This window comes from Vitis vinifera, chromosome 3, assembly GCF_030704535.1.
Source record: "Vitis vinifera cultivar Pinot Noir 40024 chromosome 3, ASM3070453v1".
Lineage (NCBI taxonomy): Eukaryota > Viridiplantae > Streptophyta > Magnoliopsida > Vitales > Vitaceae > Vitis > Vitis vinifera.
This window is the reverse complement of record NC_081807.1, coordinates 15,404,717-15,413,189: the sequence shown is the minus strand read 5'-3', so window position 1 is coordinate 15,413,189 and position 8,473 is coordinate 15,404,717.

The window sequence follows — 8,473 nt, the reverse complement described above, 5'->3', positions numbered from 1 at the left end:
TTCCATGTGCTCTCTATGCAATTATTTATAAGAAGTTCAAAGTTATTATCCTATAGTTAATTTAAGTATAACAGATAAATATTTAGTGTTAGTAGTTCTTACTCGACATAAGGTTGGACAATAGTTGTGTTCTCTAAAACATAATGATGTGCATAGAATCAAAAATTAGAATCAACAATCACAGCTTGACCTCTAGGTATGGGTGCCCTAACTTTTTGGTTAATGTTTACACTAACAGGAATCCCAATTGCATCTACATTTGATAATTACCTTGTACAAAATTCAATAGCTTCCTCCCTAATATAGCATTCGACTATGCAACCTTCAGGTTGGTTACGATTTCGTACATACCCTTTAAAAAATTTCATGAATCTTTCAAAGGGGTACATCCACCTTAAGTAAACTGGTCCACAAAGTTTGACCTCTCTTACAAAATGCATAGTAAGATGAAACATGATATTAAAGAAGGAAGGTGGGAATTACTTCTCAAGTAAGCATAATGTCACCACTACATCAGCTTACAACTTATCCAATGCAGGCACATCAACCACTTTGCTACAAAGAGCATTGAAAAAAAAAAACTCAATCTATAAATAGCATGTCTTACATGCTTTGGCAAAACTGATCGTAATGACACTGGCAATAACTGTTGCATTAATGCATGATAGTCATGGGATTTAAGACCATAAAGCTTCAAGTCTTCCATTGACACAAGGTTTCTCATGTTAGAGCAATAACCTTCAAGAACCTTTAATTGTGATAAAGCTTGGCAAAAAAAGCTTCTTCTCCACTTAAGATAGTGTGTAACATGTAGGTGGGAGATAAGTTTGATTTGATTCAAACCTTGGCCCTAATTCACACCTTAAGCCCATCTCCATAAGGTTTAAACTAGAATTAAGTCCATCATTTGTCTTACTTAGAATGTTAAGTGAGGTACCGATGATGCTTTCACAATCATTTTTCTCTATGTGCATTACATCCAAGTTATGACGAACATGTAGGTATTTTCAATACTCAAGATCAAAGAATATGAACTTTCTCTTCTAACAATTTCTAGTTTTGACATTCAACTTATCTCGAGTGAAAATATTTTTTTCCCATGAATTAAAAATGACATCAATTTTCCTTAGAATTTCTTCTCCACTCAATGGTTGTGGAGGTGATCGAAACTCTTGTTCCTTATTAAATGCCTTTTTCTGTTTCCTAAAAGGATAATTACAAGGAAGAAATCGTCTATGACATGTATGAGTTCTTTTTCCCATGCTTCAATCTATGAGAGTATGTATCTTCCCCACATATGGGGCATGCAAAATATCTTTTAACTATACAACCAGATAAGTTTTCATACGCAGGAAAATCATTGATTGTCCATAATAGAACAACTCTTAATGTAAAGAGCTCTTGTTGACATGCATCATAAGATTCAACCCACACCTCCCACAACATTTTTAGGTCATCCAATAATGGTGCTAAATAAACATTAATGTCATTTCTAGGTTGTCGTGGAACCGATATTAACAAAGACATCATCATAAACTTCCTTTTCATGCATAACCAAGGCGGAAGGTTATAAATGACCATTATAATAGGCCAACAACTGTGTCTACTACTCATTGAATTGTGAGGATTTATACCATCTACTAAAATGGTAAGTTTAAGGTTTCTAGGTTCTAAAGAAAAATCAAGCCATCTATGATCAACTAGTTTCCATGATGGGGAATTAGATGGATGACGCAATTTGCCATCAAATTCTCTTTCTTGGGCATGCCATATGAGGTCTTTTGCAACTTTTGGGGATCGAAACAATCTTCTAAATCTTGGAATTGGAGGAAAATACCACATTACTTTTGCAGGGACTCCATTTCTCTTTTTAGTTTTTGTTCTATCTAACTTTCATCATGAAGTTCCACAAGTTGGACATGAAAATGCATCCTTTAAATCATTCCTATACAATATGCAATCATTTGGACAACCATGCATTTTCTCAAATTCCATTCTCAATGCATTCAATGTCTTTTTTGCTTCATACATAGACAAGGGCAACTCATTGTTTAGAGGTAACATATCTCCAACAATTCCCAAAAGCTCTAAAAACTTTTATTAGACCATCCATATCGTGCTTTCAGGTTGTATAATTTCACTAATGCAAACAACTTTGTAAAGTTTCTACAACTAGGATATAAAGGTTTTTGGGCATCTTCAAGTAATGTTTCATAAAATTCTGGGTCATTCTTACAATCATCATGTGCAGCTTGAACCATTTCTACTATACTATCCACATCAGTAAATTGAACCTTATGATGACATTATACCCTACTAGTTGGTGGTCCACTTGGAGTAGCATCTCCATACCAATACCATGTATGGTAACTCTGATCAATTCCATAGAAAAATAAATGCTCTCTAATTTTTGGAGAAGTATGAAATATCATATTACCACATTGAAGGCAAGGGCATTAAATGGAGTTTTTATATGCGGAATGTTTTAATGTGAATGCAATAAAACTCTCTACCCCATCCGCATAATCCTTTGATCTCCTATCCTTTGACATCCAAGAACAATCCATTTGATGTACAAGAGAGAAACAAAGCTCCTAGATACCACCAACCACTAAAGTTATTAATAACTATCCTATTAATAGCCTCAAAATATATGATCCACCAATTTCAAATTTCAAACATTTTCACAAAAACTTTACCAATCCAAAAAACAACAATGTGTAAGTCATCTAGCTATAAGCAATATGACAACAAATATAATTAGTATATTGTGTTATTAAAAAATTAGAATAAAAAATGGATATGAATTCCATCATTATGTTTGGTTTGTGCATGAATAGGAATAAAAAATTAGATGTAACTCTCAATCTTGTGTTCTATTCTCAAGTACACTAAGTTTGAAATTTTAAAAAGTTTGAAAAATACAAAAACACATAATTTCTGTAATGCCACAAGATGAGCAAGACATATGGATGGAAATATCTTTTTAATTATGGGTTGAAAATCATTTCTTTTAAATCTAAGTATCTTCTTAACATCATCTTGATTGTTGAATAGTATCAAACATAGACATATGAAAGAGTAATAGTTGAGATAATACCAATACATAAATATTACTATGGAAAACAACAAAAGTCTCTAAATGTTTCAATTAATAGGAAAAAATGGGCTTACTCCATCAAAATTTGATAGAGTACTTAAAATTTCGCTTGTTCGATGAAGCACAAAATAAGGAAGGTAAGTAGAAGGATGATACTCAATGATAAAGCTTTCAACATTTTCATTGAATTTGCTCCCAATGAGATAATGATACCATGAACTAAAAAGGTGAACTAATGTGGCTAAGCTTTTAATGAGTAGAAGCAAGTGATTTATGCATTCTAACATTTACAACATCCTTAATTAGGTAGTGGTTTCTATCCCATATAGGAATACATAATCCCTATGTATCAATTGCCAATGTACTCAATTTAATTTTAAAGAAATTTCGGCTGCATTTTCCTATAGTTCTCCAAGTGCACAAAATGGACAAGGCACAATATGTAACCTTGTCCAAATATGCACCCAAAGAACACGAGAAAAGACTACCAAACTTTCTAAAAATAGATTTAAGAACAAACAATTAACTTTATAGATATTATGTTTTCCTATACTGTCCAATTGGACAATTCAAGCATCATTTGTAGAGAAAAGATCTTTATCACATGCCAGACAAATTTAAAAGTTGTCAACTTGAAAATGGCCTAGATAGACCGTTTTCACCATTTGACAACTTAAATGTCTTTATTATGTAATAAGAGAAACTTTTTTCTTCCAATGATACTTGAATGGGAACTCTAAGGTTTCAAGCATGCATGTTTGATTAAAATTAAAACATTATAATGATTTATTAAATTATTATAATATAGCAACATAACTCTCATTCTATCATGCTTATCTTAAATATGTAACATTTAAGATGGAGCCATAAGAACCTTTTCACAACTTAGACCAACATCTTCTACAAAAAGGGTTCACACTAAATATAATCAAATTAATATGATTTGACAATTTTAAATGCACAATAAGTAATTATCTTACAAAACAAATAATAAGGCAACTAAAAGAAAACCACAGTGACATGATCATGCAAATGAATTGCACCTACAAAACAAGTAATATGAATGCCACTACTTGTAATAGAATATAAGGCTCAGGAGGAGGTGGATAAGCATGCAAAGGAAAAGTCATGACTGATAACCCACTTGTTGGTTTTAGTACCCATGACCAACATGTTCGCTATCCTAGGTACATAAGGAACTGTTGCCCACTAATCCATGAGTACCATGAACTAGCCTAGCAATTTTTTGACATCTAATTCATCATGACATGCATGGACAAAGTCTAAACTTCACACTCAATAATCAGGATGCATTAACTTTCTCATCCACTTGTACAATTGTCTAATAAATTTCAGAAATGCATATGAGCTACTCCCTGTAGTATGTACAAATTGAAATACACAAAATTAATCTATAAGTGAGTTGTAGGCATACCTGAACTATGCTTATAGGCAAAAATGATATATCCGTGTAGACTCAAAGAACTTTAAAGAATAGAGATGCTAAGCAAGGGTACTCTAGGCAAGGATACATCTACAATTATTGAAAAAAAAAAAGAATTGTATCACCAAAGAAAGCTTCTATTTGCAAAACAGAAGGAGGTAAGATAGTAGGTTTTTCAATGAAGCTATGAAAGAACCTCTAATCTACATGCAGAAACTATATCAAAGAAAAAATATATCCGACTAATTAAATTTCACATATAAAGTATAGGACATATAAAATTATTATCTTTCTTTTTAGGAATAAAGGTAAATTAGTCATGTCTTTTTATTTCCTTTGATTGTAAACTTGTTTAAACTCTATTTGTATTACATTTATTTTTTAAGTAATTATATAAAAGACCTTAGACTTTCTTTCTTCTCTTTGTTTGTGATTCTTTTGAAGCTCATATTTGTGCACAACTTGGAACAAGCCCTTATATTTTTCTTGAAAGAACATGCATTCTACCATTTTGGAAACATCTTAGTTTAGCTATATGCTGATGCTATAAATTTGAAAAAAAAAAAATTTACTTGAATTGCTTCTTTGAATTGATTCTCCAAATAGACACAAGCAAAATCCCCTTTTTATTTATTTTAAAATTTGGAGCATCTTTTAATGTGATTTAATATTACCTAATGAACCCAAGATAAAATGCAGTGGCCAAACTCTATTCATCCTGTAGATAATATTGGTGGAATCATGAATTTAGCAGATGGCTCGTAAAGCAGCAAATTGGAACAGAATGGTGCAAAGCCTGGTGAACGTGGGGGCTGAGCTGCCCTCCATTTAGCTTGGGCAATTTCCAACATCGGTTTTATGCTGTGTTTGAAAAATCGGTTATCGATAAGTCGGGACGTGTGGCAATGCGCACGTGGGCAACGGGGCAGTGTCAAAATAATCTTCCATAAATGGTCGGCAGTTTTTTTTAAAAAAAAAAAATTATCCTATTTTTTAATTTTTTAATTATTCATTTTTAATTTATCATTTTATTTTATACCATCCTTTTATTTTTAACTACTTTCCATATTTATCTCATTAATTCTATTTTTTAAACTTCAATCTTAATATTTTTTTTATGTTTATCCTATTAATTTTATTTCATTTTAAATGTTTTTGTTTTAAAAAATTAAAAATATTTTTTACTCAAAAATTATAAAATATAAAAAAAATAATGAAATTCTAATATTTTATAAATTAAAATTAATTTAATAAGATAAATTATTAATAATTTTAATTATTTAAATAAATTAGTGTTAATAGAAAAAGTTATCACTACAAGATTTGTAATAAAATTTTAGAAATTAAATCTCAAACAAAATATGTTATATAAATCAATTTAATTTTTTATTTAAATATAATAAAACATGGTCTAATAAAAATATTTTTAAAATTTTAAAATAAATGAATATAAATATATTAAAGAAATTTAAGCTAATTTTTTTTAATAAAAAAATTGATAAACATTATCTTTAATCATACTTGTCAATTACACTTACAAAATAACTTTAAAATATGTATTCCTTATTTTATAAATTTTTTTTTAAGTTTTTAAGTGTTTTAATGAATTTTGAACTATTTATGTTTAATCGATATTTTTGTCAAAATATTTTTTATATATCCATAAAATTCAAGTCTGATATATCGGTATTTACCGATATTTCAAACCTTGGGTTGGTGATGTTGCCGGACTAGTGTTAGTCCATGCTTTGACCCATTCAGCTTTAATGAGTACTAATAATCTTTTCGTCACAATTTTCCAATTTATAAGGTTATAATTGGCTATTTAAAAAGAAGAAAAAATTGGTAACCTGATTGCTTGAGGCTAGTTTGTCAATATTTCTGAGTATATATTCTAGATACATAATAAAACAATAATAATAATAATAATAATAATAATAATAATAATTATTATTATTATTATTATTATGGGGTATATTTAATCCAAACTACTAAAAATATATGATAAAATCTAAATCATTAAATAAATTAATAAATAAAGAAACCTAAGTATAAAAGAATAGAAATGGGTACAAACAATGAAATTGAAGTACTAAAGCATGAAACAAATGTATAAAACAATAAGACGTTCAAAATAAAGGGATCCATGCACATGTGATGCAATTTGATTAATTGCAATTTTGATATGTTGCACAATTCAATAGTGTAGTGAGAACCAAGAGTATACAACATGAATGTTAATATTCTAATAAAAATTTAAGTTATATTTTTTTTGTTAAAATAAATAATAATTTTTCTAAAAAAATACCGATTAATAATAATTTATTTAAAATGAATTCTAAAAGATGTACATAACTTTTAAAAAATATATAAATAATCTTTTTTTTTCATTTATTTATTTATTTTTAACTAAGGAACATGTTTACTATCTAATTATTTTGAGTATTTTATACCAAATTTATTGTTGAAATTTTTTCTATTAAATGAGTTGCAAATACAAATTCTCTATTCAAGAAGTTTAGGCACAATGGGTTACATTTTTGTACTCCTTGTCCATGAATGCATTTATGAAATGATTTTGAAGCAAAATAAATATTTATGGTCTATTGATAAGAATTAAAGAACTTCTTGTTTATGATTCTCTCGTCTATCCATATGAGACTTGTAAGCAATGATGAAATTATAGGCTTCTCAAATCAGTATGCATATGATTGGAGATGGTGTATGAAAATAAGGTCATGAAACTTATAACAATAAGATGATTAGCTGCTTTGTAACTTAAATAAAACCTTTTTTCTATTATAAAAACTGAAAAATAAAAAAATTATATAAAAATTTGGTAATTGAATTACATTTAAGAAACCTTAAATGTTGTTTCATATATTTAAAATATAGTACCTTAATAATTAAAAATAATATAAAAATTAATATACACTTTGTTTAAAATCTATTTGCTTATAAATCTAAGTTATTAAGTAATACCTCCTATCTTGTCCTCCAAATGAATAAGACGTTACCTAACAACTCAATTTTATAAGGAAATGGATTTTAAAATGCAAATAATTGATTGGTAATATCTAAGAAATTCAATGCTTGACCTAATACCAAAATAAAAATTGAAGATAATCAATACTTAAAATAATATAAAGATGAATACAAATATTATTCAAAAACTACTTGTTTATAAATTTAAGTTATTAGGTAAGACATCCCATCTCATCCACCAAATGAATAGGCCATTGCCTAACAACTTAAATTTGTAAGAAAATAGATCATAAAGTACAAACAATTGGTCAATGATATTTAAGAAATTTAATGTTATCTCTCACCTAAGATTAATACAAAAATTTAAGATGAGGAAATAGTTGTTTCATATTTAAAATACAATATCTTAATAATTAAAAATAGTATGAAATAAATACTGACATTATTTAAAATCCATTTGCTTATAAATTTAAGTTGTTAGATAATACATCCTATTTTATCCTCCAAATAAATAAGATCTTACCTAACAACTCAAATTTGTAAGTAATTAGATCTTAGAATGCGAACAGTTGATTGATGATATCTAAGAAATTCAATACCTAACAACTCCAATTTGTAATTAATTAGATTTTAAAATATGAACATTTGATTGATGATATCTAAGAAATTCAATTTTTTCTTTGATCTAAAATGAATATAAAAATTTGGTATGAGGATTGTTTGCTCAGCTATTGAAACTTAATAAGATCGGAAGGGACAAAACTTATGGGGATATGTTTGCCAATAGAGTGAGGAAAATAAGGAATGGGTAGCATTTAGTACTTGATTCAAACAGAAAAGGTTAAATGGAAGTATCAAGAAACATTGGGTTTGGAAATGATCGTGCACTTTTTAAAAGTCATATATAGGTAGAATGAAGAGAAAATTAGAACAAATGAACTTTA